General features: G+C 55.0%; 1 protein-coding gene and 2 non-coding genes across 3 annotated transcripts in view; 2 read left to right on the plus strand and 1 right to left on the minus strand.

Annotated features, from left to right (window-relative positions):
- The window catches only part of LOC120385078 (zinc finger protein 850-like), a gene marked incomplete at its 5' end in the record, with an annotated part of 387,202 nt that overhangs the window by 326,287 nt on the left and 32,952 nt on the right, over positions 1-27,963 (plus strand). The gene's annotated exons all lie outside the window — the stretch shown is intronic.
- TRNAS-UGA lies at positions 1,666-1,747 on the plus strand. The gene has a single exon. It is a non-coding gene; the product is annotated as a tRNA-Ser (tRNA).
- TRNAV-AAC lies at positions 24,781-24,853 on the minus strand. Its single transcript has one exon. It is a non-coding gene; the product is annotated as a tRNA-Val (tRNA).

Below are 27,963 nucleotides of genomic sequence, written 5' to 3' on the forward strand. Positions count from 1 at the left end.
ATGCAGGGGTCAGATTAGATGCTCTAATGGTCTCTTCTGGCCATAAAGTCAACTAATTTCTGAAAAACTGAGTGTAGCATTGGGAGCAGCGTCTGATGTTTTCCTGTCTAGCCGGCTTGCTGCCTAGAACGAACGCTCCTTGAGTGGGGTGATCCACAGGGAGTAGCTCAAACCTCCAAAGTGCCTGGCCAGGGGCAGGACATTAGCCCAGCAAGGGAGGGGTGTGGCAGTGACATCACAAAGGCTTTTTGCAGGACCTCAGACTATTGGTCAAAGGTGGTGGGGAGGTGGTGACCTCACAGAGAGATGCTGACATCAGCCAGGCAGGAGAGGGGTGAGGGGCCAGGGAAACCTCAGAGACCCTGTGGCTTTGCTTCAGCAAGTCTCCTTCTCCAGGTCTCTCTTTGAGGACAGAGAGCGTATTCGGGTTCACGGACGTGAGCGCCAGGAGGAACCTCTTTCGAGTTTTCTCCTTCCCTTTGAGTGATTTTACTAGAAAACAGACGTCCCAGTTTAGAAGGTAAGAGCCTCCTCGAGGTTTGAAACCTGTTCAGTCTGATCCATCTGGTGACAGTTGAATTCTAGGCAATGAAAACACGAACTTAAGGAGGCAGAATTTTATTTCGCACCTGGGATTTTGTCCCATAGAATCACTGTGGTCATTAGGGTTTATCCTTTTTGTTTCACCTTTTCCTCCATCCATCCCTTCCTCCTTTCTCTTTGTCTCTTGCTTCTTTTGTCCTTTCATCTGGTCCCCTCCCAACACCAGGAGCGGTGTGTGTGTGTGTGTGTATGTGTGTTGCAGGGGAGTGCTCTGCAGCTCCCACTGTGGGAGGTCCACCCAAAAATGTGGGGCTGAAATAGTGCTCGGGCAGTGATCCCCATCAGTGACCTGGGCCATCCTTTGGGCTCTCTGGTGAGAACCCTCAGCTTCCCGTCCTCAGTCTCTACCCCGATTGGCTGAGCAGGGGGTTATTGACAGGGAGGAGACTCAGGTCCTTGTTCTCTTTTAAGACCAAGGAAATAAGTCAGAACCAGTCATACGTTTGACAAATTTTGCTGCTTCTCTGCATTAATGGTCTCTGAGCAGTTCATGATTCTCTCTAACATTGCAGTTCTCCTCAAATACTTGCTGAATAATTACTGTGCACTGTTGTTGGTCTGGAGCTCATCCGAGAGCACTTTACTCAGGTCATTCAATGTGTGAAATTCAAGGTCTGATGGTTAGTTTGAAAATCAGGGGTCTTGGGTCCTATTCCCAACTCTGCCACTGGCTGAGTGTGTGACCTAAGACAAGTTAATTCTCCTTTCTCAGCCTTAGCTTCTCCCTCTTTCAAGTAGGGATAATAATGATCCGCTCCTACCTACCTCACGGTGGGTGGAGGATGGGGATCCATCGGAGAGTGTCACTAGGAGTATCAGAGGGGCCGTGTTAGTCTGGATCTGTAAAAGCAGCAAAGAGTCCTGTGGCACCTTATAGACTAACAGACGTATTGGAGCATGAGCGACTGCACATTGCTAAGCAAAGAGAACAAACCCCCAATCCCCCCCCTGTGCTTTGGGAGCCAGGTTTGCGGTGGGAATCCTGTAGTTCAGATGACTTCACACCTGGGCATTGTGATTCTTTACCAGTTTCTCTGGCATTGGGGCAGTTTTGTGCTCACAGCTGTGATGGCCGAGTGGTTAAGGCGTTGGAGTTGAAATCCAATAGGGTTCCCCTGTGCACGTTCAAATCCTGCTCACAGCGAGGCCTGTGTTTTAGCCAGTCCCTCACCCGGGCAATACCTCTGTACAACCCCCTGAGACACTCTCAATTCTCTCCCCACCCCAAGGAAATCCTGTTCTGCTCCTTTCATAGAGATCCCTGGGACACCCCCTCACAGTGTGTCCCTGAGGGGTCAGGCAAACTCTCAGTGCCTGAAGCCTTGCTGACAAGCTCTTTCTCTTCCCCTTCAGCGCCTCCCACTTGCCAGTGACCAGCTGTTCAGTGGGGTGCAGGAGGCGCTGGGCGGGGAGGGGGAGGAGCAGGGAGAGGAATGGGGCAGGAAGGTGCAGGACTGGAAGAGATGGGACAGGGGTGGAGGCTTGGGGGAAGGGGTGGAGTGGGGGCAGGGCAGAAAAGGGGGGATTTGTCCTGGGCCCTGCACCCCTCTAGGTCCGGCCCTGAAGGGAAGCACCGACTATCACAGTGACAATACAACTGACCAGCCTTGCGGGGGAGGCTGAGGGAGATCCGCACTCACCAGGTCTCTTCTCTCCCCCACGGTGAGCCAGACACTGCTCTCTCCTGGCTCTCACTCTAGCAGCTGGACGCCAAGGAGCCATTTCCCCTCAGGAAGTGCATCGAGTGCCCCTGTGGTGCTGGGGGGCTGGCGCTGCTGCTGCCTGTGGGGCTGGCAGGGGGGCTGATGTCTGCACAGACTCTCAGCTGCCAGGCCGGAGGGGGCACTTGGGACCTTACCAGACTGGCTCAGTGAAGATGGAGAGTTGACAGAGCAATACAGACGCTCTCCAGAGCACGGAGCAGCAGCCGCCCATGCAGCCAGGCAATGAGCATTTCCCACAGCCTGGAGCCGAGGGGGAGGCGGCAGCTGCTGTTCCAGCTCCTCGGGGACAGGCCCTGTCAGCCAACAGCCACTTCTTACTCCCCACAGCTAAGGGCGCCGGGTTCCTCCGGTGGGGGTGTGGAGCAGCCGTTCGTTTTCCTGTCCTTTTTGTGTGCAACTGCTGACAAAAACATCCCCGACAGAGAAGCAACAGGCCAAAATGCTTCCATGCAGCTGCTGAAGTAGCTCAGTTGGGCAAGCGTTAGACTGAAGATATAAAGGTCCCTGGTTCAATCCCAGGCTTTGGCAGGCCCTTTCTTTGGTCTTTGTGCAGTGGTGCCTTGTTTTCTGGGAGCACAGCAGTGCCTGCACCCAAGGTGAGTTCCTGAGCTTGGGCTCTGCAGTAGGAAAACATAGAAGGGGCTTCTGCCCCTAGTTGGCCCACCTGACCTTTAACAAGGCGAGATGGGAGCTGTCTTTCCCAACATGGCAGGAAGAGAGTGAGGCAGGAATGGTGCCAGAGGGCTGCTGGGCAGTGACAGGCAGGGATTGGGGATGGAAGCTCCTCTGCGCAGCTGAGCAAGGGCAGTACCAGGGAAGGGGCCATCTGTAAAAGTGACCCAGCAACACCTCTCCTCCTCTGGGCACCTAGAGCAGAGGCGGCTGGTGCTGACAGCTCCAAGTGAAGGCTTAAAAGCTACAGAGCAACTGAGGGCAGGGCCAGAGGAGGAGAGGACCATGCGTATGTGTGGCCACCAGACGGCCACAAAGACACCCAGCCAGCCTGCTCCCTGGCATGGCAAACCCCCACTGAAGACGTGCTTAATCCACTTGCTGATCAGGAGGAAAACCTGTCAAAATCTGTGTGTGAGGAGAACCCACTTGGCTTGGAAGGAGAGAGGAAAAAGAGCGAGTGAAAAAAATAACCAGCGAGAGAGAGCGAGAGAGAGCGAAAAGAACGTGAAAGGCAGAGAAAGAAATAAAGGGAGAGAAAAAAAATTAGAAAAAGGAGGAAAGAAAGGAACAGCATGAAAGGTAGAGGGGGAAAAAGAAAGCAAGAACATACAAGCTAGAGAAGGAAAGGAATGAAAAAGAACAAATGAACCACAAGCGCTAGCTGAAGCTGGAATGGGAGAGTCAGAGAAAGGACAGACTGACCCGTTAAGTAAGGTTGCACCCCAGATTCTCCATGTTGGGGGCACAGGCCTCCCATTTCAGTCCTGGCCCTGCTTGGGGGGACCATCCATAGGTGCCTATTGGCACCCCCATGCTCTGAGGAGGAGGCAAGCCCTCCCATACCCTCCCCTCGGGACACGGGCTCTCCCCAATCATGACTCCCTTCCTGCACGCTCCTGGGAATGGGGGAAGGTGGGGGGAAGCCGTGTGCTGAGCAGCACCGTGGGTGTGTCTCTCTGGGGCGAAGGAAGAGGATATTTTTAGTACCAGAAGGAAAGAGCAGGGGGCGGGGGCGTTTGTGGAGCCGGGGCGCACACCAGAGAGAGGAACTGAACGCAGCCCAGCGTGAGCCCAGTGCCAGTTGGAGCCGAGATGCCCGTACCTGGAGGACCATCTCCAGAACCTACCTTGATGGTGCCGTCCATCACCGCTCCCACATGGAGCTTCCCGCCTAGACCTGCCTGGACGAGGTGAGGTGGTGCACTGGCAAAGGGGGCGGTTTGAGCAGGGCTCTCTGTGTGTGTGTGTGTGTGTGTGTGTCTAATTTTGGGAAGTGAAGTCACAAACTGCTTGGGCTGGTTTCCTATTGGTGTGACCGATTTTTGCAAAGCTTCCCCCCCCCGCCCCACATCTTCTTTTGGCACTAGGGCTTTCTGCGCTGCCGTTGACAAGGCAGAATCAAGGCCCCCGTTGGGCCAGGCGCTGCCCAGACACAGCAAGATACATGCCATGCCCCAGAGAGTTTACAGGCTCCATACCCAAAAAGTGGGAGGAGAAACAGACCCAGTGTCACACAGCAGCACTGAGAGCAAAACCCAGGAGTCCTGGCTCCTCCTGCTCTAACCACTAGACCCCACTCTGCTCCCAGAGTTGGGGCCAGAACCCAGGAGTCCTGGCTCCCCAAAAGGGGGGGAGTGGGGTCTAGTGGTTAGAGGAAAGGAAGATGGGTGTCAGGACTCCTGGGTTCCAGTCCCAGCGCTGGGGTTAGAGGAGTCTCGTAGCTTAGCACAGGTGGGGCTGGAGCCAGGATTCCTGGGTTCTTCCCATCCCCTTCCCCAAACCATCTTGCACAGCAGGAGGGAGCTGGGCAGGAAGTGGTGATGAGGTGAAAACTACCAAGAAATGCAAATCCTAAAAGGAGACTGTGCCAGGAACGGAGTGGTGCACAAACCATGGCCTCATCTCCACCTCTAACCCCGCCCCCCTTGGCTGGCACGGGATTGTGCCCCCTGTGCCCCCCAATCCACCCCTGAGAGCCCTGGGGGCAGGGAATAGCCATGGTGCTGGGCCCCATCCAATTGAAGTATTCAGTGTTGCAGTGACCCAAGGTGTGTGCACAGAATGGGGTGTGTGTGGATCGATTTCTGCATGTATTTGTATATGTGTGGTTTTCTGTAAGGGTTTTGTGGGGGGGGGGTGTTATTACAGCTGTGGGGGTTGTGTTTGTGGCTGTGCAAGTGTGTGTGTTCATGTGGCTGGATTTGTGCATGTGTTTGCATCTGTTAGCAGTTGTGTTGATGTTGGCTGGATTTGTGCGGGTGTTTGTGTATATTAGCAAGTATGTGTGTGTTTGTGTGGCTGGATTCATGCATGTGTTTGTGCATGTTTGCAAGTGTGTGTGTGTGTGTGTGTGTGTGTGTGCGCGTGTGCTCTGCTGCCCTCTTTCTGCGCAACAACCGTTTCTCTATATGTCACAGCCCCCATACCGTCGACCCCGGTGGTGATTTCCCCATCTTACAAAGGCTGGCTGGCCTGACCCTTCTCCCCTCTGCGGAGTGTGGCGGGGGATGCAGCTCACCCCCTGTGGGGCAGCAGTGCCAAGGTGCTGGGTGCTGGGCTCCGATGCACCTGGAGAGCAGCTCAGGTGAGGCAGGGCAGGGCATGTGGTGTCCGTTCTGTGTTGCCTGGTGCTGGGCCATTGCACAATCCCCAGCCACGCCGCACAGCGCGCCCCGAGAGGGGGCAGGGGGCCAAGCAGATGATCCAGCACGAGGGGGAGAGGATGTGTGGCTGGGGGGAGGAAAGGCCTTGGGCTGCACTGGGGGAGCGCAGAGCAGGGGTGACACCCCAGAAACCTGCAGCAAAGGGATGGACAGGTGGGGTGGGTGGATAGAAGAGGCAGCGGGACTAAAATCTAAAAGGGGAGTGTGGGGTCTGGTGGTCAGAGTGGGGGAGGGAGGTTGGTGGTCAGAATTCCTGGGTTCTATCTCCAGCGCTGGGAGGGGAGTGTGGTCCAGTGGTTAGAGTGTGTCCCGGGGGGCAGCCAGGACTCCTGGGTTCTCTCCCTGGCTCTGACTCTCTCGTGCAATCCCTCAGCAGTTACCCAACTCGCCAGCATGTGGGAGCGAGGGGCTGGGGCCGAGTTGTGACATGGCCCAGAGTCCCGTACTGCCCCTTTGTTACCCACCCCGGGGCAGGGTGGGGGATGGCCTGGGAGACCCGCTAAGAAAGGCACTTCTGGTGGGTTTGTGTGTGGGTCACGCTGCCCCCTGCTGGAGAGACCCCTCTAGGTCAGAACCAGTCTCAGCCCGGGTCAGACCCTGGGAGCCCAGCCCCCTCTGTCGCCATGGCAATGTCTATTGGTCTCCTGGAAAGGTCCGTTCTCATGGGTAGCTGTGTGTGCGCGTGTGCTCTGCTGCCCTCTTTCTGCGCAACAACCGTTTCTCTATATGTCACAGCCCCATACCGTCGACCCGGTGGTGATTTCCCCATCTTACAAGGGCTGGCTGGCCTGACCCTTCTCCTCTGTGGAGTGTGGCGGGGGCTGCAGCTCACCCCCTGTGGGGCAGGAGTGCCAAGGTGCTGGGTGCTGGGCTCCGATGCACCTGGAGAGCAGCTCAGGTGAGGAGGGGCAGGGCGTGTGGTGTCCGTTCTGTGTTGCCTGGTGCTGGGCCATTGCACAGTCCCCAGCCACGCCGCACAGCGCACCCCGAGAGGGGGCAGGGGGCCAAGCAGATGATCCAGCACGAGGGGGAGAGGATGTGTGCTTGGGGGGACTCCAGTGACAGTGAGTTCCACAGGCCTCGGCGCAGGCTGCATGGGGCAGAAGGTCCTTGTGTTGGGAGCAGTGAGAGTGAACTGCGTGCAGTTGTGTCTCTGAGCATGATTGTGCATATTCTGGTGTGTGTGGCTGGAGGTGTGATTGTTTCTCTCTTTGGGGGTTGGGCTAGCATGTCCCTCTGGGTGTGTTGTGTGTGAGTGTTCTTGGGATTGTGTGAGTGTCTTTGTGCGTCAATATGTGTGTGTGTCACTTGCTGCAGGATACAAAATTCTGCAAAGCCGCCAACACACACACACACAGAGTGGGGCTCAGCCCCACCAGCAGGGGGCAGCAGGGACACACACGTCTCTCCTGGGCCAGCTTGGACAATTTCCCATCACGACCCGGCACAGTGCTGGTGCCCCCACACGGTGGTGGGCAGCGACCGGGCAGGGGGGGGGGGGCAGATGTGCTGGATTCAAAAGGAAGCACTTTGGGAAAATCAGTCACGGCCCTTAGCAGAGCTGGGACACAGACCCAGTGACCCCTGCACCACCCTGGGAGGGGAGTGGGGTTGAGTGGTCAGAGCAGGGAGGGGGCTGGGCACCAGGACCCCTGGGTTCTACCCCTGGTCCTGGGAGTGGAGGGGGTCTAGAGCAGGGGGACTGGGAGCCAGGACTCCTGGGTTCCACAGGGGAGACTGTTTTTTCTTGTGCTTCCCTCCCTAGAGATCCCAGCCCAGCCCCCTAGTGGAGAGTGAGTGGGAGCCGGGGAAGTTGCTCTCCCACTTCAGAAACTTGATTCAAACTCCCCTCCCCCATGGGCTGTGACATCATGGACCTCCCCCTCCCCAAGGCAGACAGTAGAAGCCCCGCCCCCCCAGAGAAGGGGGGTCTAGTTGCACCCACAACAATCCCACTCATGGTTGCAAAGAAACCCCACCCAGCCCCACAAACCACCGCTAGGACAGGATCTGCTGCTTTCTTTTCACCATGAGCTGCTCCCCGCCAGGCACCACACCCCATTCACACCCCTTTGGTCACTATGCAGCTCAGTAGCAATCACTGCCCCGAAGTGACTCCGGCGCAGGCACCCACAGCACGAACTCCCCACACCGGATTCTGTCCACACGCAGAGAATTCTCTCCGCCGGGCTCCTTCGGTTCCTCTCGCTGCTCCCCGTCCTGCCGCCAGACACTGCTCATCTGCATAGCCCCGCCCATGGACACGTGACACCTTCTGTTGTTTTGGTCTCCAGTGAATGAGTCGCCTGCGGGGAGTGAGCACGTCACCGGACGTCACAGCCCCAGCGCACGTCACAGCCGCCGGGCGGGGATTGTCTGTGAGCCCCGCGCTGGGGGCGGGGCTTCAGGGAGAGACCCAGCCCCATAGACAGCCTGGGGCAGGGAGCTATTGGGGGAAGGGATGAGGGGATGGGGGGCGGGAGAGACCCACCCCCATAGACCTGCAGGGGCAGGGAGATATTGCGGGAAGGGAGGAGGGGATGGGGGGAGAAGGGGGGAGGGAGAGACCCACCCCCCATAGACCCCTATGGGCAGGGAGATATTGGGGACAGGAGGGGAGAAGGGGGATTGGCAGAGACCCACCCTGGGGTGCAGGAGAAATGGGGTGGGGTGGAGGGAGACATGTCGGGTGGGGGTGGGGTGTGTGAAATGTTGGTCCAGGGAAACTGAGTCACTCCCAGGACATCGTGTGCAGGGGGAGCACAGGGGCAGGGAGAGAGCCCCAGCCCCACAGAGCCCCAGAGGGATATTGCGGGCAGGGGAGGAGATGGAGGGGGGAGAGACCCAGCCCCATAGACCCCTAGAGGCAGCAGGATATGGGGGGGTAGGAGAGGGGATGGCAGAGGAGACACCCATCTCCTTAGACCCCCAGAGGCAGGAAATGAGGGGAGACGGGGGGAGGGAGGGATCCAGCCCTATAGACCCGTAGGGTCAGGGAGCTATTGGGGGCAGGAGGAGAAGGGGGTTGGCAGAGACCCAGCCCGGGTGCAGTGGAAATGGGCTGGTTTGGAGGGAACTGGGGAGGAGAAGAGACACATGGCAGGACACACGTTGGGACAGGGAAACTGCCTCACTCCGAATACATGCGGAGCAGGGCAGGGCGGAGGCAGATCATGCTGGTCCCAGGGTAAGTTCGGGGCTCTGATTCCCACTCAGCCGGGGGCTCCTCTGGGCTGAGGAGCCCTGGGGTGGGCGGGTGCAGGGGCTGGGTGTGTGTGTCAGGCTGGGGGAGCTGCCTGGGCAGAGGGGCTGGAACCAGGGGCGGCTCCAGGCACCAGCACCCCAAGTGCATGGTTGGGGTAACAATCTGCAGGGGGGGGCTCTGCTGGTCACCCCGAGGGCAGCAGGCACCCCAGCCCCTCCCCCACTCTACTCTCCTCACCCCACTCCCCTCCCAGAGCTGGGGGAGAACCCAGGAGTCCTGGCTCCCAGCCCTGCCCCTCCCCCGTATTCCCATATGGCTCCATCCAACAGCCCCCCCTGCCCCTGAGTCGGGAGAGAGGAGGCCAAGGGAGAAGCAGGGGGGGCGCTGGGACACCCGAGTTCTGGTCAGGAGCCGGAGGGGGGCGGGGCCGGGGCTCTCTGGGGGCGGGGCGGGGATGAGGAGTTGCGCTGGGGGGAGGTGTCAGGTTGACCCAGGGACCCGCCCTCACCTGGGCTGGGGAGGACGGAGGCGCCCCGGGGCAGGCTGGGAGTTGTAGTTCCTGGCTCGTCTCAGAGCGGAAGTGACGGACAGTTGCTCAGACAACGCGCCCCCTCCCAGTGCACTCTGGGAAGCGTAGTTCTCCCTTTCACACACGCGGCCTCTATTGGAGGAGGGGCCGTAACTCGTCACTTCGCCCCGCCCCTCCCCGCTCCCTGATTGGCGGAGAGAGCGCGGGACAGAGACTCGGCGCGTGGGGGGAGGCCCCGGTTCCCTCGCCCCGAGGCTTCGCTACCCCCACCCCCGGGCGCGCTGCGGCCGTTGGGATTCGAATCCCACGTGGGAGCCGGGCCGGTGGGGGGGGGGGGGTGCACAGGGCAGAGGCCTTCAACCCCGCCCCCAACCTGCCCCCGCAGTGCCCCCCCCTCCACTGTGACCCTCCCCCACCCTGTCTGCTCTGCCTGGCTTTTCCTTCCTCCCCTCCTCCTCCTCCTCCTTCCCGCTAGTGGAAAGTGCTGGGAGAATCCCCCAGCCAAAGCTGCTCTGACAGCGCTAAGCAGCATCTGACCATTCCAGGGCGGAGCGCACGGCCCAGGAGGGGGAGGGTTTGGCTCTGGGGTTTCACTTCAGCCCAGTCTAGAGAGAGGGCCCAGCCATGGAGTTTGGCTCAAGAAGACCAAGTCTCCCATTTGTTAAGGGTGTTTTGAATTCCAGTCCTGTGCTCCAAAGTGCTTGGTGTCAGTTGCACATTTTAGCAGCATGCTCTCCACTCCATCTTCCAAACCATTCATGAAAATATTGAATAGTACCGGACCCCGGACCGATCCCTGCCGGACCCACTAGGTGCACCCTCTCCGTTGGACAGCCAGACATGGAGAAGGGCGCTTGGAGTCTGGGCTTTCAACCAGCTCTGCGTCCACATGACACTGATTGCATCTAGACCGCATTTCCCTCGTTTGCTTGTGAGAATGTCCTACGGGACTGTGTCAAAAGCCTTAGTAACACCGAGATCGATCCCATCTACTGTTCACCCACCTCCACGAGGCCCGGAACCCTGCCGAAGAAGGAAAGCGGATTGGTTTGGAATGATTTGTTCTTGACAAATCCATGCTCACTAGTCCTAAGAACCAAAGTATCCTGTAGGTGCTGCTGACAAAGTGATTGTTTAAGAATGTATTCCAGGATCTCTCCAGCTGTGGAAGTGAGGCTAGCTAGTCTGTAAGTCCCAGGGGTCTCTTTGTTCCCCTTTTAAAGATAGGTCCTGTCTTGTTCAAGGATGGGAAGATGTTCTTTTTCAGGGATCTCAGACGAGAACTGGGGCACAACGCCTGGTTTGTTAAGGCCACAAAAACAGAGGCAGGAACCTCTTCTCTCCTGCTGGCAAAGAACCCCAGGTACCTAAGAGACAGGGACTCACATCCCTGAATGGGCTTTAAAAAACGCAATGGTTAAAAAGTTTGGCTCTGACCATTTCTTGTTTCCACAGACTAGACATTTTAGCAAACTTTAGAATTCCTTGGTGCTAAACACCGAGAAACTCCCCTTTCTCCTTCACAGAGGGCTTTAACGCCCCTTATCTCACTCAGGCTCACGACCGCCCAGAGTTCGAGAATTGTCCCTGTTTCCATTGGACAGATGGGGAGGAGTCTGAGGTACAGAGAAGGGAAGTGACCTACCCAAGGGCCTACACAGCAAGGCAGTGGCAGAGCCAGAGAGAGAAGCCACCAGTCCTGACTCCTGTTCTAACAAACAGCAAAACCCCCCAGAGGCAGGGATAGAGCCCAGGAATCGAGATGGTGGGGAAATTTCATTGAAACCATTTCTGTCAGAAAATCCCCTTCAGACTAAACCAGTTTGTTTCTCAAAATCAAAACAAGTGGGATGAAAGTTCTTAGCAAAAATATTTTGTTGCAAAACAAAAGCATCTCCTGTTTGTCAGAGTGTGTTAAATTGTCTCGTCGCACACAAAGAGGAGACACTTAGATCACAAACATGAGATAAGATACTTCAGTCTGAGCTAAGTAGTTGCTGCTCTTAACAATTTCAAAACAAAAAAAAATACAAATCAAATAGACTATTCCAGCTATTCTATTATGTCATAATCTGATCGGAGTAAACGTGATAGAACACCTCATATTATGCACTACTCCTAGTGACGCTCTCCAATGGATCCCCATCCTCGACCCACCGTGACGTAGTTAGGAGCGGATCATTATTATCCCTACTTGAAAGAGGGAGAAGCTAAGGCTGAGAAAGGAGAATTGACTTGTCTTAGGTCACACAGCCAGTCAGTGGCAGAGTTGGGAATAGGACCCAAGAGCCCTGATTTTCAAACTAACCATCAGATCTTGAATTTCAGGGCTTGGCTACACTTACAAGTTGCAGCGCTGGTGGAGGCTTTCCAGCGCTGCAATTACACCCCGTCCACACTTGCAGGGCACAACCAGCGCTGCAATTCCTGGTTGCAGCGCTGGCTGAAAACCCATCCCGGCAGGGGTATAAGGAGTGCAGCGCTGGTGGATCCAGCGCTGCTCAGCAGGTGTGGACACTCACCAGCGCTTTACCTGTCCTCCAGGGAATAAGGAGCTATCCCAGAATTCCTGTTCAGCCACTCTGCTCATCAGTTTGCACTCTACTGCTCTTGCCTCAGGTGACCAGCCCTTTAAATGCCCCGGAATTTTAAAATCTCCTTCCTGTTTGCTGCAGCCAGGTGTGGAGTGCAATCAGTTAATCTTTCCAGGTGACCATGCCTCCACGTGGCAAACGAGCCCCAGCATGGAGCAATGGCGAGCTGTTGGACCTCATCAGTGCTTGGGGAGAGGAATCTGTGCAGGCACAGCTGCGCTCCGGCCGTAGGAATTACGATATCTTTGAGCAGATATCAAGGTCCTTGCTGGATAGGGGCCATGATCGGGACGCACTGCAATGCAGGGTGAAAGTTAAGGAGCTGCGGAGTGCCTATTACAAAGCCCGCGAGTGTAATCGCCGATCCGGATCTGCCCCCACGACCTGCCGTTTTTACAGGGAGATGGACGAGATACTTGGGGGTGACCCCACTGCCAATCCCAGGATAACGATGGACACTTCTGAGCAGGCTGGGGGACAGGAGGAGGAGGCGGAGGCGGCGGCGGAGGAGGAGGCGGGGGGGGGGAGGAAACCACGAGTGAAGCTACTGGGATGGGGGAAGACACCCCAGAGTGGGCATGCAGCCAGGATCTCTTCTCAAGCCAGGAGGAAAGTACCCAATCGCAGCAGCCAGCAGTTGCAGAACGACAAGCAGAGGAGCGGGTTAACGGTAAGCGGCTTTTATTTTCTGGGTGGAAATGTTTCTGGAGAGGAAGGGGGGTTATGGCTGCATGCATGCCAGCCTCTAGATGTGGAATAGCCCGTTGATGTGGTCTATCACGTCGCGGTAATCTGCTTCAGTTTTATCTCAGCAAAAGTTTCAGCCAGAGCGTGGGCAATATGCCTGCGCAGGTTTATAGGGAGAGCCACTGTGTTTCTTGTCCCAGTCACGCTGACGCGTCCGCGCCACTGTTCCGCGAGTGGGGGGGGGATCATTTCTGAACACAGGGAAGCCGCGTAGGGTCCCGGGCGGAATCCACATTGCTGTAAAAGAGCCTCCCGCTGTCCCCTAGTGACTCGCAGCAGGGAGATATCTTGCAGGATTAACTCCTGTGAAAAATGTTGGGAGACTCTTTAGTGAAGAGATAGGTAGATAGTGAAGATCACCCCTGCAGCTGCATCTTCACTCAACCCCTCTATCACTCCAGATTACCCGAAGCAACCAGCCCCCCTCTATCAATCAAGCCCCACTTCTCCTTCTATAAGCACCCCTCACTCACCATTTCGTGGCTTCTGTCGTGTTATGCGTGTGGGAAAAGAATGTTAAAGTGCAAACTCCCTCAGTGTAACAATTCATGTCTGGAGATAGTGGATACAATGCTGCCCCTGTTAAATGTTTCATTTCTACAGTGACCTTGACTCCTGGAGTGGGCAGATGTTCCACAGCACAGAGGCTACAAAATTTGAGAAGAAATCCCCGAAAGAGCAAAGAGGAGATGCTGAAGACTGTTCTTCAGCACTCTGCTGCAGAGAGAAAGGAACTGAAGGAGTGGCGAGAGAAGGAAAGCATGATCCGCCAGAGACATTGGCGTAGAAACGCTGTGGCAAAGAAGAAAAGCACAAACCAGCTGCTAGAGATCCTGTCGAGCCAAGCGGACTGTCTCAAGGCAATCTTAGCCATGCAGGCAGAGCAGTCCCGTGCTGCCCCACAGCCCCCTGTCCCAAAGCTTTTTCCTTGTGCCCCAATGTCAGCTCAAACCGCCTTTCCCCAGCATTCAGTTTCTTACCACCACCAGCTGCCTCCAACACCTGTTCTTTCACCAACCAGCCCTGATACCTACCACCCTTACCCTCTGCACTCAACCCCCACAACCATGCAGTATATGCACCCTGAAGTGCAGGAATCGTTAAACAGCACTCCAGACAGGACATATGCAAACTTGTGACTGTACAGTTCACCAACCCACACCCCTTCCCTCTTGTGTTCATGAAATGTTGTGTGTCTGTCTGTCTGTCAAGGAATTTTTTTTCTTTACAATAAAACAATTCTTGGCTTTGAAAACAGTCTTTATTATAGCAGATAGTGAAAGATACCTTAGCCCAGTAAAGAAAGAGGCACTGCAAATCATTTTAGGGATAATAGAATAACAGTGTAAACAGTGCAATTCACTCCCATGCAAGTCAGCAAACATTACTGTTGGCTTTCAGCCTCAAATTCTTCCCTCAAGGCATCCCTAATCCTTGAAGCCCTGTGCTGGGCCTCTCTATTAGCCCTGCTCTCTGGCTGTGCATATTCAGCCTCCAGGACTTGAACCTCGGTGGTCCATGCCTCACTGAATGTTTCACCCTTCCCTTCACAAATATTATGGAGGGTACAGCAAGCGGATATAACCGCGGGGATGCTGCTTTCCCCCAAGTCTAGCTTCCCATAGAAGCAACGCCAGCGTGCCTTTAAACGGCCAAAACCACACTCCACAGTCATTCGGCACCGGCTCAGCCTGTAGTTGAACCGGTCCTTGCTCCTGTCAAGCTTCCCTGTATAGGGTTTCATGAGCCAAGGCAGTAACGGGTAAGCGGGGTCTCCAAGGATCACAATGGGCATTTCGACGTCCCCTACTGTGATCTTCCTGTCTGGGAAAAAAGTCCCTGCCTGCATCTTCCTGAACAGGCCACTGTTCCGAAAGATGCGTGCATCATGCACCTTTCCAGGCCAGCCTGTGTAAATGTCAATGAAACGCCCGCGGTGATCCATAAGCGCCTGGAGAACCATAGAGAAATACCCCTTTCGATTAACGTACTCTGATGCCAGGTGGGGGGGGGGCCAGAATAGGAATATGCGTCCCATCTATTGCCCCTCCACAGTTAGGGAAACCCATTTGTGCAAAGCCATCCACCATGTCCTGCACGCTCCCCAGAGTCACGGTCTTTCTTAGCAGGATGCGATTAATTGCCTTGCAAACTTGCATCAAAACAATTCCAACGGTCGACTTTCCCACTCCAAACTGGTTCCCGACCGACCGGTAGCTGTCTGGATTTGCCAGCTTCCAGATTGCAATAGCCACCCGCTTTTCCACCGTCAGGGCAGCTCTCAATCTTGTGTCCTTGCGCCGCAGAGTGGGGGCGAGCTCAGCACACAGTCCCATGAAAGTGGCTTTTCTCATACGAAAGTTCTGCAGCCACTGCTCGTCATCCCAGACTTCCATGACGATGTGATCCCACCACTCAGTGCTTGTTTCCCGAGCCCAAAAGCGGCGTTCAACGGTGCTGAGCATTTCTGTGAATGCCACAAGCACTTTGGTGTCACACGTGGCAGGAGAATCGATATCGATATCATCGTCAGACTCCTCGCTGTCACTTTGGAGCTGAAGGAATAGCTCGACTGCCAAACGTGTTGTGCTGGCGACACTCATCAGCACAGTCCTCAGCAGCTCGGACTCCATTTCCCACAGAGTAAAACAGAAAGACACTCACAATGGCGCCAAACGTTGCTGGAAAGACAGAATGCTGGGATGTGAAGCGATGCACCACGGGGCGTTGGAACAGGAAGCGGAATGACCCACACACTTCCTTCCCCTTCCCACAATACTCAGCGCCAAAACGGCGCCAAAACGGGACGAGGTGTTCTGTGGGATAGCTGCCCACAATGCACCTCTCAATACAGCGCTGGAAAGTGCTGCAAGTGTGGCCACACTGCAGCGCTGGTAGCTGTCAGTGTGGCCACACTCCAGCGCTGGCCCCTACACAGCTGCATGACCAGCGCTGTAACTCCCAGCGCTGCAACTTGTAAGTGTAGCCATACCCTCAGACATTGAATGACCTGAATAAAGTGCTCTCAGGTGAGCTCCAGACCAACAACAGTGCACAGTAATTATTCAGCAAGTATTTGAGGAGCACTGCAATCTTAGAGGGAATCATGAACTGCTCAGAGACAATTAATGCAGAGAAGCAGCAAAATTAATCAAACATAGAACTGGTTCTGACTTATTTACTTGGTCTTAAAAGAGAACAACAAGGACCTGAGTCTCTTCCCTGTCAACAACCCCCTGCTCAGACAATCAGGGTAGAGACTGAGAACGGGAGGCTGAGGGTTTTCACCAGAGAGCCCAAAGGATGGCCCAGGTCACCGGTGGGGATCACTGCCCGAGCACTATTTCAGCCCCACATTTTTGGGTGGACCTCCCACAGTGGGAGCTGCAGAGCACTCCCCCTCAACACACACACACACATACACACACACACACACACGCTCCTGGTGCTGGGAGGGGAACAGGTGAAAGGACAAAAGAAGCAAGAGAAGAAGAGAAAGGAGGGAGAGATGGATTGAGGAAAAGGTGAAACAAAATGGACAAACCCTAATGTCCCCAGTGATTCTAAGGGACAAAATCCAGGTGTGGAATAAAATTCTGCTTCCTTGCCTAGAATTCAACTGTTTTCCATGCCTAGATTTCAACTGTCACCAGATGGATCAGACTGAACAGGTTTCAGACCTCAAGGAGGCTCTTACCCTCCAAACAGGGACGTCTGTTTTCTAGTAAAATCAGGAAAAGGGAAGGAGAAAACTCGAAAGAGGTTCCTCCTGGCGCTCACGTCCGTGAACCCGAATACTCTCTCAGTCCTCAAAGAGAGACCTGGAGAAGGAGACTTGCTGAAGCAAAGCCACAGGGTCTCTGAGGTTTCCCTGGCCCCTCGCTCCTGTCCTGCCTGGCTGATGTCAGCATCTCTCTGTGAGGTCACCACCTCCCCACCACCTTGGACCAATAGTCTGAGGTTCTGCAAAAGGCCTTTGTGATGTCACTGCCACACCCCTCCCTTGCTGGGCTAATGTCCTGCCCCTGGCCAGGCACTTTGGAGGTTTGAGCTACTCCCTCAAGAACAAATGGATATAAATTGGCAGTTGGGAAGTTTAGGCTTGAAATTAGACGAAGGTTTCTAACCATCAAGGGAGTGAAATTCTGGAACAGCCTACCGAGGGAAACAGTGGGGGCGAAGGACCTCTCTGGCTTTAAGATTAAGCTTGATAAGTTCATGGAGGGAATGGTTTGATAGGAGAACGTGATTTAGTCAATAGGTCAATAACGTGCAACCACTGGTAATTAGTACCGAGGGTCAATGTTGGGATATTGAAAGTCTTTTTCCTGAGTGTCTGGCTGGAGAGTCTTGCCCGCATGCTTGGGGTTCAGCTGATCGCCATATTTGGGGTCGGGAAGGAATTTTCCTCCAGGGTAGATTGGCAGAGACCCTGGAGGTTTTTCGCCTTCCTCCGCAGCATGGGGCAGGGTCGCTTGCTGGAGGATTATCTGCTACTTGAAGTCTTTAAATCAGGATTTGGGGACTTCAACAGCTGAGTCAAGGAGAGAATTATTTCAGGAGTGGGTGGGTCAGCTTTTGTGGCCTGCATCTTGCGGAGGTCAGAGTAGATGATCATAATGGTCCCTTCTGATCTTAAGTTCTATGATTCTATGATTCCCTGTGGATCACCCCATTCAAGGAGCGTTCGTTCTAGGCAGCAAGCCGGTAGTTTTGGATCATCTGCAAATTTTGTCAGCTCACTGTTTAGCAGGTTGTTTATGAATATGTTGACTAGTACTGGTCCCAATACAGACACCACTAGTTACCTGTTTCCATCCTGAAAACTGACCGTTTATTCCTACCCTTTGTTTCTTGTCTTTTAACCAGTTATTGATCCATGTGAGGACCTTCTGGAGGTGAAAGTAAGCCAGTATGTTCCGGTATGGGGTACCGGCAAGAGCCGGTACGTTATGCCAGACCGGCCCGGCTTCCCCAGGCTGGTGATTTAAAGGGCCCAGGGCTCCCTGCAGCGGCTGGAGCCCTGGGCCCTTTAAATCACCTCCCAAACCCCCCTGCCAGAGCCCCAGGCAGCAAATCACTGCTGTGGATGCTGCTCTCTCCCGCTCTGCGAACACAGAGCAGGGGCGGCAGAAGCTTCCTTACAGTGGGGGGGGGGCACCGTTGTCCGAACTGTGGCACCCCCATGACACCCCTTCCCTAAGGACCCCCACTCACACCACCTCTCCCCCCGAGGCCACACCCACAGACGCCTCTTCCCCAAGACTGCACCCTCCCCCCTCCATCATTTGTCCTAACAGCCAGTAAAGAGTGGTGGGGCCATGGCCCTCTAAACCCCCTGTTCCAGCCCCCCTGACACAGAGCTAAGCAGGCAGCAGTGTGTGCGACAGAGAGTGACAGAGAGTGCTGTGCTGAGCTGAGCCAGTGAGAGAAGGGGGGCTGATGTCGGGGCTGTCCCCCTCCCCCTGCCTCAGGACTGGTTGCTTCCAGCAGCTGTCTGAGCTTAGAGACAGTGTGCGACACACTCACTCTTCCGCAACGCACACACTGTCTCTCCCCCCCACACACATGCTCTCTACCCCACCACGCACATTGCAGTTGAAAAGCAGCTGGCAATCTAGTAAGATGCCCATGGAACAATGGGATAGAAACCTGCATCATGTGATGCTGTACCAGCCCGTGAGGCATTGCAAACCCTTCCCAAAGCACCTTGCAGCCAGCTGCACAGTGGGATAGCTACCCACAGTGCACTGCTCTCTGTGGCAATCCAAGAGATGCTAGCATGGATGTGCTCTGGTGACACAGGGGCATAGGGTGGACATGCAACAGCTGTTCAATTAAAACACCTTAACTAAAGCCATGTTACTCTTTTATGTAGACATAGCTTAAGAGTGAGACAAGACCCAGCTCCATTGAAACTAAAGAACTGCAACATCCTTTGTAGTTGCAGGATTTGCACCTGTGCAGGGAAACACCGATGGATTTCTAGTCTATTGCCTTAACCACTTGGCCACAATTACTTGCTGGATATATGGTTCTCACTGCACTCTAGTTCTGTTCTCACTGAGTGATCAATTCCAGTTGTTTCCTCAGACCAGCTTCCACAACACATCCACTGCTGTGCCTTTGTGTAAGGGTGTCCATGGCTGAACTGCAAGAATTCCTGCTCCTTTCCCTTCTGGCTGGAGCATGAGGAGAGTGCGTTTGTGGTTAATGATGTTGCTGTAGCTTGTTGTCCATTTCCTGCCCTGATCATTCAGACAGTTCCTTTCCCGTCATATCCCCAGTACATCAGTGATTGCGATAGCAGGGGGCAGGTTTTCTCTGGGGCACTGAGCTTTGCCAGGGGGTTGGTGGCTCCTTTCTTTCCTCACCCTGGAGTAAACTCAGCTTTTTATTCCAAAGAAAGAGGTGGACAGGGTGGGTCTCAGGGAAGGGGCAGCGAGGTGTGGGCAGGGCAGGTCTCAGGGGAGGGCAGAGACGTGTGGGCAATGGGCAGGGTGGGTCTCAGGGAGGGCAGAGAGGGGTGGGCGATGGGCAGGGCAGGTCTCAGGAGGGGACAGAGAGGTGTGGGCAATGGGCAGGGTGGGTCTCAGGAGGGGGCAGAGAGGTGGGGCAGCAGGCAGACCTTGGGGTAGGGGTGAAGAGACGCGAGGAGGCCTTGGGGAGGAGAGGGCGAGTGAAAGGTGGACCAGCAGGCCTCAGCCAAGAGCAGGGGTGGGAAGTGGCCAAATGGGAGAGAGGGCGGAGCACAGGTGGGGCCTCGGAGGGAGCAGAATGAGGGGGGGGACAGCACCACGGTCTGGGCAGGGGCCACCCACAGGATTCAGGGGGCCTGGGGCAAAACAATTTCAGGGCCCCTTCCATAAAAAAAAAGTTGCAATACTATAGAATCCTGTATTCTCCTGGGGCCCTGCAGGGCCTGGGGCAAATGCCCCCGCCCTCCATCTGGGCTGCCCTGCCATCAGCCTCTCCTCGTCAGTCCCCTGCCCTTTCATCATTTTTGTTGCCCTCCCCTAGACTCTCTCCAATTTGTTTCTGTAGTGGGGGGCGGGGGGTGAAAACTGGACGCAATGCTCCAGATGTGGCCTCACCAGTGCTGACTAGAGGGGAATAATCACTTCCCTCGATCTGCTGGCAACGCTCCCACTAATCCAGCCCAATATGACCAGTTACCCATATTGAATGCAGACACAGCAATATCTGATACATTGGTTCCTGTCCATTCAGGAGGTTATTTCCCACCTATTCATAAATAATGAAGCTGCTCTAAGCGGAGGGGAGAGAGCTGTCCCGTCTGTGCAGTTAACCCATCTCCCCGAGAGGTGGTAGCTATGTCAGTAGGGGAAGCTATGCTGGTGGGTGTGCAAGCTGTGGTGTCTACATGTGTATATAAAGTTTAATCAAACCCCATTTTTAAACCCCTGTGGTCTGGGAATAGAAAAGGAGCTCTCTGAGGCAGAATCCTTAAGATCATGGAGTTCCATATGCAAATGTCATAGGGTATAGCTCAGTGGTAGAGTGTTTGACTGCAGTTCAAGTGGTGCTGGGTTCAAATCCAAGTGCTCCCTTACAAGCCTGTTTCTTTAATAAAAATAATTTAATTTCCAGTCTGCTCAGGAGCTCCACTAAATAGGGATCCCTGAAATGAATGGACACACTCAATGTTTTCCTGTGCAAATGCATAAAAACCTAGCAAACATGTCCCCCAGCTGAAATCAGTTCCAATCCTCTAAGGGCTTGGCTACGCTTGAGAGTTGCAGCGCTGGTGGAGGCTTTCCAGCGCTGCAACTTAGTAACTGTCCACACCTGCAAGGCACATCCAGTTCTGCAACCCCCTGGCTGCAGCACTGGCTGTACACTAGGGGCTTGGCTACACTTACAATTTTGCAGCGCTGCAGCAGGGTGTGAAAACACACCCTCTCCAGTGCTGCAAATTGCGGCGCTGCAAAGCGCCAGTGTGGTCAAAGCCCCAGCGCTGGGAGCGCGGCTCCCAGCGCTGTACGTTATTCCCCACAGGGAGGTGGAGTACGGACAGCACTGGGAGAGTTTTCTCCCAGCGCTGGCGCTTTGACTACACTTAGCGCTTCAAAGCGCTGCTGCGGCAGTGCTGCCGCGGCAGCGCTTTGAAGTGCAAGTGTAGCCAAAGCCTTGGGGTGTAGCGAGTGCAGCACTGGTGATGCAGCGCTGCTCGTCAGGTGTGGCCACACACCAGCGCTGTTATTGGCCTCCAGGGTATTAGGAGATATCCCAGAATTCCTGTTCAGCCACTCTGCTCATCCGTTTGCACTCTACTGCCCTGGCCTCAGGTGACCCGCCCTTCAAATGCCCCAGGAATTTTAAAAATCCCCTTCCTGTTTGCTCAGCCAGGTGTGGAGTGCAATCAGTGAATCTTTCCAGGTGACCATGCCTCCACGCGGCAAACGAGCCCCAGCATGGGGCAATGGCGAGTTGCTGGACCTCATTAGTGTTTGGGGGGAGGAAGCTGTGCAGTCCCAGCTGCGCTCCAGCCGTAGGAATTACGATACCTTTGGGCAGGTATCAAAGGCCATCCTGGAAAGGGGCCATGACTGGGATGCGCTGCAGTGCAGGGTTAAAGTAAAGGAGCTGCAGAGTGCCTATTACAAAGCCCGCGAGGGAAACCGCTGCTCCGGTGCTGCCCCCACGACCTGCCGTTTTTACAGGGAGATGGATGCGATACTTGGGGGTGACCCCACTGCCAATCCGACAACCACGATGGACACTTCTGAGCGGGATGGGGGACAGGAGGAGGAGGGGGGGAGGAAACCGAGAGTGAGGGTTTCTCCTTTCACTTCTGCTGGGGAGTGCCGGGGTTCCAGGGGCGTTTCTAGCAGAGCATTCGGAACTGAACTGGGGGAACCAGCTTCTCATTACAGGACGCTCACGTTCAGACCACATCTTTATTTACAGTTTTTTATAATACGATATCATCCTTCAATCCTAGTGTCACCATCGATAGCATGGCATGTTCAGCCTGGTGGGATACCCAGGGGAAAACTAACCAGCTCTTCAAATCCAAGAGAGTGGAGATAAATCACCTCTCAGAGTCAATGTGGGGTAATCAATAGGCAGACAGTGGGCCAAATCGCTCTTGAATGGACCCCAAAATATTTTTATTATTGTTATTTTTTATTATTATTTACACTGCAGTCTGGACCTTGACTAGACCCTGAGCAAAAATTTTGGCTCTTTACAAAAAATAACGGATTACCCCTAAGAACGGGGTTGTGTTACATTCCTTATGTCCTCGCTCCATCTTGTGGCCATTTCCTTTCCCTCCTTTCAGTGAAAGGCTTTGGGATTTTGTGTAGAAACTTTATTTCCTTGGGAGAGACCCCGGAGTGGGGGCTGCCTGCATGTACCAAGCACCCACTAGATTAGAAGGTGACAGACCAACACCCGTAAGACGAGGCAGCCGTCCCTGTCAAAAAAATCATCTCCCTTCTTCACTTGAGTGACAGCCTGAATGGTTCCTTCTCCGGGCAGAGCCCCAAGGATTGGCATCATCCGCAACAAAGCCATGTGTCCGTAGCAGGAACCAACCCAAAATGTGCTTTCAAAGGAGCTGTCTCCTTCCTTCTGGGGTAAAATCTGCCATTATGGTCATTGATTTTAATTTCCCTTCTCTGAGGGCAGAGATGGGATTGGAGCTACCTCAGGCTGGGATGTAGAGCCCATGTCCCCATCTGTCAGTCACTCTGGGAACCTGCCTTTGCTCCCAGCTGACAGGCTGCCTCCAGCTTCTCCGGTCAGCTCCTTAGTGTGGGGTGGGGTGGGGTGGGTGAGTCACTTGACAAGCATAAGTGGCACATAAGAGAGCTACTCTCACCAGCTGCATTGGTGGTATAGGTGTGAGCATAGCTGCTTTCCAAGCAATTGACCTGGGTTCGATTCCCAGCCAATACAGGGATTTGATGTTTTCCCCCCTGGGAATTGGTTTAATTTCACTCACAATGTATCACTTTAGCAATGGAATGAGAGAATCAATGTCCCAAATCCCAGGAGGTCATTAAACACCCAGTGGAGGAAGAAAGGGGCAGGACTATACAGTGAGCTGTTGTGGAGTCATCCTGGTATTAAAATGTTTTACTGATTTTTAATTTTTTTCCCTTTACTTCCCTTTTAGACTCAGAGCCTTTAAGGTCAGAAGGGACCAGTGTGATCATCTAGTCCGACCTGCTGCACCTTGCAGGCCAAAACACCCCACCCACCCTCTCCTGTAATAGACCCGGGGAGGGGATCCTGGCTGCGGGCAGAGGCTGCCCTGCTGCAGCAGGAGCCGGCAGCATCAAGCTTCTGCCCCCACAGAAGAGAGCAGGGGGCGGAGAAGAGCAGGCTGGGCACCCTCTGGACTGTGGGCCCAGCGCCATGGCACCACTTGCGCCATGGTAAATCCAGTACTGGTGGGAGGGGAGGCAGCTCTGTGCACTGCCCCTAATCCAGGCAGCACATGGAGGCCCTCTGAGGCTCCCCTCCCCCCATGGGTGTGCAGAGATGTGCCAGCAGCACTGAGGTGGCTCCTGCCCACTCTGCCTCCGTCCCTCCGTGCCACTCCCAGAAATGGCCGGCATGTCCCAGCATCCCCTGGGCTGGGGGGAGAGTCTCCATGCACTGCCCCTGCCCCGTGTACCAACTCCGCGGCTCCCATTGGCCAGGAACTGCAGCCAATGGGAGCTCTGGGGGCAGCGCCTGCAGGCAGCGGCACACAGAGACCTCCCCCTGGCCCCGCCCACCTAGGAGCTGCTGCCAGAGGGTTGTGTGTACCAGTCACTTTGGGAGCTGCAGTGCCCAGGGTAAGCGCCACCCCTCCTGCACCTCAACCCCCTCCCCCAGCGCAGAGCCCGCACCCCGCACCCAAATTTCCTCCCAGAGCTTTGCTTGTCTTCCTTTCACCCAGAACCGTCCTTCTTCTCCTGGGCTGCAAGTAGCCATCCCTGGGAAGCCAAGAGGCAGGCACAGGATTCTACCTCCCAGCAGCCAACCGCACCTCCCCAGGCTTTGCAGAACGAATGGTGGTGCTCTACTAACCCCACTTAGCCGCACTGAGGCGCTGAGCTTCTGCCCTGCCTTCCTCAGCTCGACTTTCCTCTTTTGCCCCATTGCTGCCTCACTCCCTCCTTTGGCAAGTCACACAGAGGAGGCAGCAGGAAGAGCCGGCCTCCACCGGCCAACCTCCAAGGGCAGAGGAGACCAAACCACAAGGCTTCAAAAGGTGACTGGCCAAGGTCCTCTAGCTTTCCCCTGCTGATGCCAAGGCTTTTTCTCAGCTCATTTCACCAACCTCTGTCCTGCAGGGGTTGAGTTTATCGCAGGTGTTACCCAAAATTGGGCCAGCTAGTCAGCGTAGGGAGAACTAATGACCCAACAGAGTTTGGCAGAAAGCAGCACATTTATTATACTGACAGCTAAGCTCAAAAGAAGAAGCTGGGGGGGGGGTCACACTCGCACTCGCATACTCACGCTCCCAGGACAGGCACAGCACTGGAGATGTCAGGATTCTGCAAGGTAAGTGTCCCACAGCGCAGCTATGGACGGTACGATGAAGGTAAGTCTTCCTGAGTCACAATGAAATACAACGCGGAGAACCACTGGCCAGGCGGTCCGGGCAAAGGGCATTCACTGGAGGTACAAGCTTGTGAGTGCTCTCCTGAGCACAGGGCCCCTCCCCCTTTTAAGGGCCTGCACCTCATGGCCTGCGACTAGAGATGACTTGGCTGCATCTGGTTGGTCACACTCCACCTTGGGCAGTGTCCATGCTCTGGGTGTGTGAGTGCTGCCTATTTAGCGTCCCAGACACCTTGTCTACCTGGGAGCTCTTCTGCTCTTCAACCAGCCCATTCATCCCACCAGCATTCCAGGAGGGCGCGGGAGGGGAAAACCACTTCACAGGCATTCAGAGAGGGAGAGGAGACAAAAGTGGGAGCGGGGGAAGTATAACAGACCTTTTGAGCATAGAAATCACTGCTGCTCCTACAACAGCATGGACAGGCCAGTAGGAGCTGGGAAAAACAAGCCAGCATGTTTCTGCCTGGTTTCGAACCAGGGACCTTTTGCGTGTTAGGCAAACGTGATAACCACTACACTACAGAAACTCTGTCATAGGTAACTGCCTCTCCCTTCATAAGAACATAAGAATGGCCATACTGGGTCAGACCAAAGGTCCATCCAACCCCATATCCTATCTGCCAACAGTGGCCAATGCCAGGTGCCCCAGAGGGACTGAACCTAACAGATAATGCTCAAGTGATTTCTCTCCTACCATCCATCTCCACCCTCTGACAAACAGAGACTAGGGATACCATTCCTTACCCAGCCTGCCTAATAGCCATTCATGGACTTAACCGCCATTAATTTATCTGCAAAAAGAAAGAGGAGTACTTGTGGCACCTTAGAAACTAACACATTTATTTGAGCATAAGCTTTCGTGGGCTAAAATCCACTTTATCGAATGCATGCAGTGGAAAATACAGTAGGAAGATATATAGATATACACAGAGAACATGAAAAAATGGGTGTTGCCATACACACTATAACGAGAGTGAGCAGTTAAGGTGAGTTATTATCAGCAGGAGAAAAAAACCTTTTGCAGGCATAATCAGGATGGCCCATTTCCAACAGTTGACAGGAAGGTGTGAGTAACTGTAGGGGGACAAATAAACATGGGGAAATAGCTTTAATTGTGTAATGACCCATCCACTCCCAGTCTTTATTCAAGCCTAATTTAATGGTGTCCAGTTTGCAAAATAATTCCAATTCAGCAGTCTCTCTTCCCCAGGAGCAGAGCGGCCCCTCCATCCCCGCTGGCGGGGAAGGAGCTCCCAGCCGGGCCAGGAGGTGGAGGTGCCCAGCCTTCTGGAAGAGGAAACCTGCTCCCGGCGCAGGCGCCGAGGTGGGAGAGGCACCGGCCAGGCCAAAATGGAGCTGGGCCAGGATGCGGCTGGGCAGGCAGGACCCAGCCCAGGAGCAGAACCAGGCAGAGTGGCTCCGGGGCTTGTGTGGGCAGCAGCGGCCCCAGGAGCGCAGCCCCGATTTCCAGCAGGAGGCATCGCCCTGCCCGGTCAGTGGGACCTTCCAGCCTTCCCAGGGCAGGAGGTGGAGGATCCCTCTCCCAGCCCCAGCAGCTCGGCCCGCTCCCCATGGGACAGCAACAGCGCCTGGGACTCAGACAGCAGCGAGGCCAACGGACGCTTCTGCTTTGTTCCGGTGAGGAGCCAGGCTGGGCTCAGGGAGGGTGAGGAGGGGGCTGTGAACACCCCAGGCCCAGGCCCTCGAGCAGTGCTATGGGGGCGTGTCCCCAGCTCAGGGGTCTGGCCTGAGCCACTGAACCCCACTGACACTAGATGCTGCCACTGTAATCCTTGGTGCTCCATTGGGTTGGGGGGTGGGAGGCACCTCCCAGGGAGTCCAGGGCAGTGGGGGGGGGTGTCTCTTTGCTGTGGATTCCTGAAGGAGTTGGGGGCTGACACCACTGAGGCTACTGGGAATCAAATACATTTGAGATACAAGTACATAGCCCATATTCATAACTTCAGCTACAAAAATGGTGCACACATACAGCCAGCATCATTATAACCAGCAAATCATAACCTTGTTCTAGACACCTCACACGCCAACCTTTGCACAATATTTGCTGCACATATATAACAGTGGTGGCAACAATGATCTCTACGGTCCCAGTTTATATTAATAACGTCACAGCAGGCTATAGAGACGTGGGAGGGAGGCGTCTTCCAGCCGGTGTGTCTCCTCCGTTTCTCCCTTGTCGCTTGGGCCGAGGTGGGAAGGGAGCGAAACGTGCCCGGCTGAAGGTTTTGCGCTCGGCCTTGAAGATTAAGCCCGACCCCCCGGCATGGCTAGGTCGGGGTTGTCCTGGGCTCTGTGGGGGGAGGGCTCAGCTGGGAGAAGGGGCAGACGAGGGGATTTTGTCTCTGATAGATAAGGGCTTTGTCAGCAGGAAGCTGTAGGTCACATGCTGGGGGTGACAGTGGGGTTTGAGCTGGGGCAGCAGCAGGGGAGCAATGTGTATGTGTGTGTGTGTGGGGGGGTCACTTGGTAAAAATGAACCTGCCAAGCCGCTCCCTCTGCTGGAGCAAAAGCCTCTAATTTATCTCCTCAACTCCCCTCCATGAAAATCTCCACCCCTCCCCCGGCGCTGAGAGACCCCCTCACTCCCATGGAGATTTGTAATTGTTCCGACTCTTCCTTGGCCTTGTCCAAACAGTTTTCCCAGACAAATGATCAAGGACATTTCAAATGAGAAAAACAAACCAAGCAGAGTATCAGAGGGGTAGCCGTGTTAGTCTGGATCTGTAAAAGCAGCAAAGAATCCTGTGGCACCTTATAGACTAACAGACGTTTTGCAGCATGAGCTTTTGTGGGTGAATCCCCACTTCTTGCATCCGATGGGGTTCCCCTGTGCAGCTTCAAATCCTGCTCACAGCGAGGCCTGTGTTTTAGCAGGTGTCTCACCGGGGCAATACCTCTGTACAACCCCCTGAGACACTCTCAATTCTCTCCCCACCCCAAGTAAATCCTGTTCTGCTCCTTTCATAGAGATCCCTGGGACACCCCCTCACACTGTGTCCCTGAGGGGTCAGGCAAACTCTCAGCACCTGAAGCCTCTGCCACTCACCTGGTGCCCCATAGATCAGCCATAGCCCTGGTTCTGCTCCTCTCTCCAGGGTGCGAAAGGAGCCAAGTCAGTGACTCCATGGGAGCTACGGGGCTGCAGAACCAACAGAGGAAAAATAGGTGCTCAGCGCCCACTGGCAGCCAGCTCCCCACACCCACTACAGGCCTTGCTGACAAGCTCCTCCTCTTCCCCTTCAGCCCCTCCCACCTGCCAGTGATCAGCTGTTCAGTGGGGTGCAGGAGGCACTGGGCACGGAGGGGGAGGAGCAGGGACTGGATGAGGTGGGGGAGGGAGAGGAATGGGGCAGGAAGGGGCAGGGTGGGAAGAGATGGGACAGGGGTGGGGGCTTGGGGGAAGGGGTGGAGTGAGGGCAGGGCCTGAGGAGGAAAGGGGGGGCTTTGTCACAGATCCCTCTAGGGCCGGCCCTGAAGGGAAGCACCGACTATCACAGTGACAATACAACTGACCAGCATTGCGGGGGAGGCTGAGGGAGATCCGCACTCACCAGGTCTCTGCTCTCCCCCACGGTGAGCCAGACACTGCTCTCTCCTGGCTCTCACTCTAGCACAG

This window comes from Mauremys reevesii, linkage group 17, assembly GCF_016161935.1.
Source record: "Mauremys reevesii isolate NIE-2019 linkage group 17, ASM1616193v1, whole genome shotgun sequence".
NCBI lineage: Eukaryota > Metazoa > Chordata > Testudines > Geoemydidae > Mauremys > Mauremys reevesii.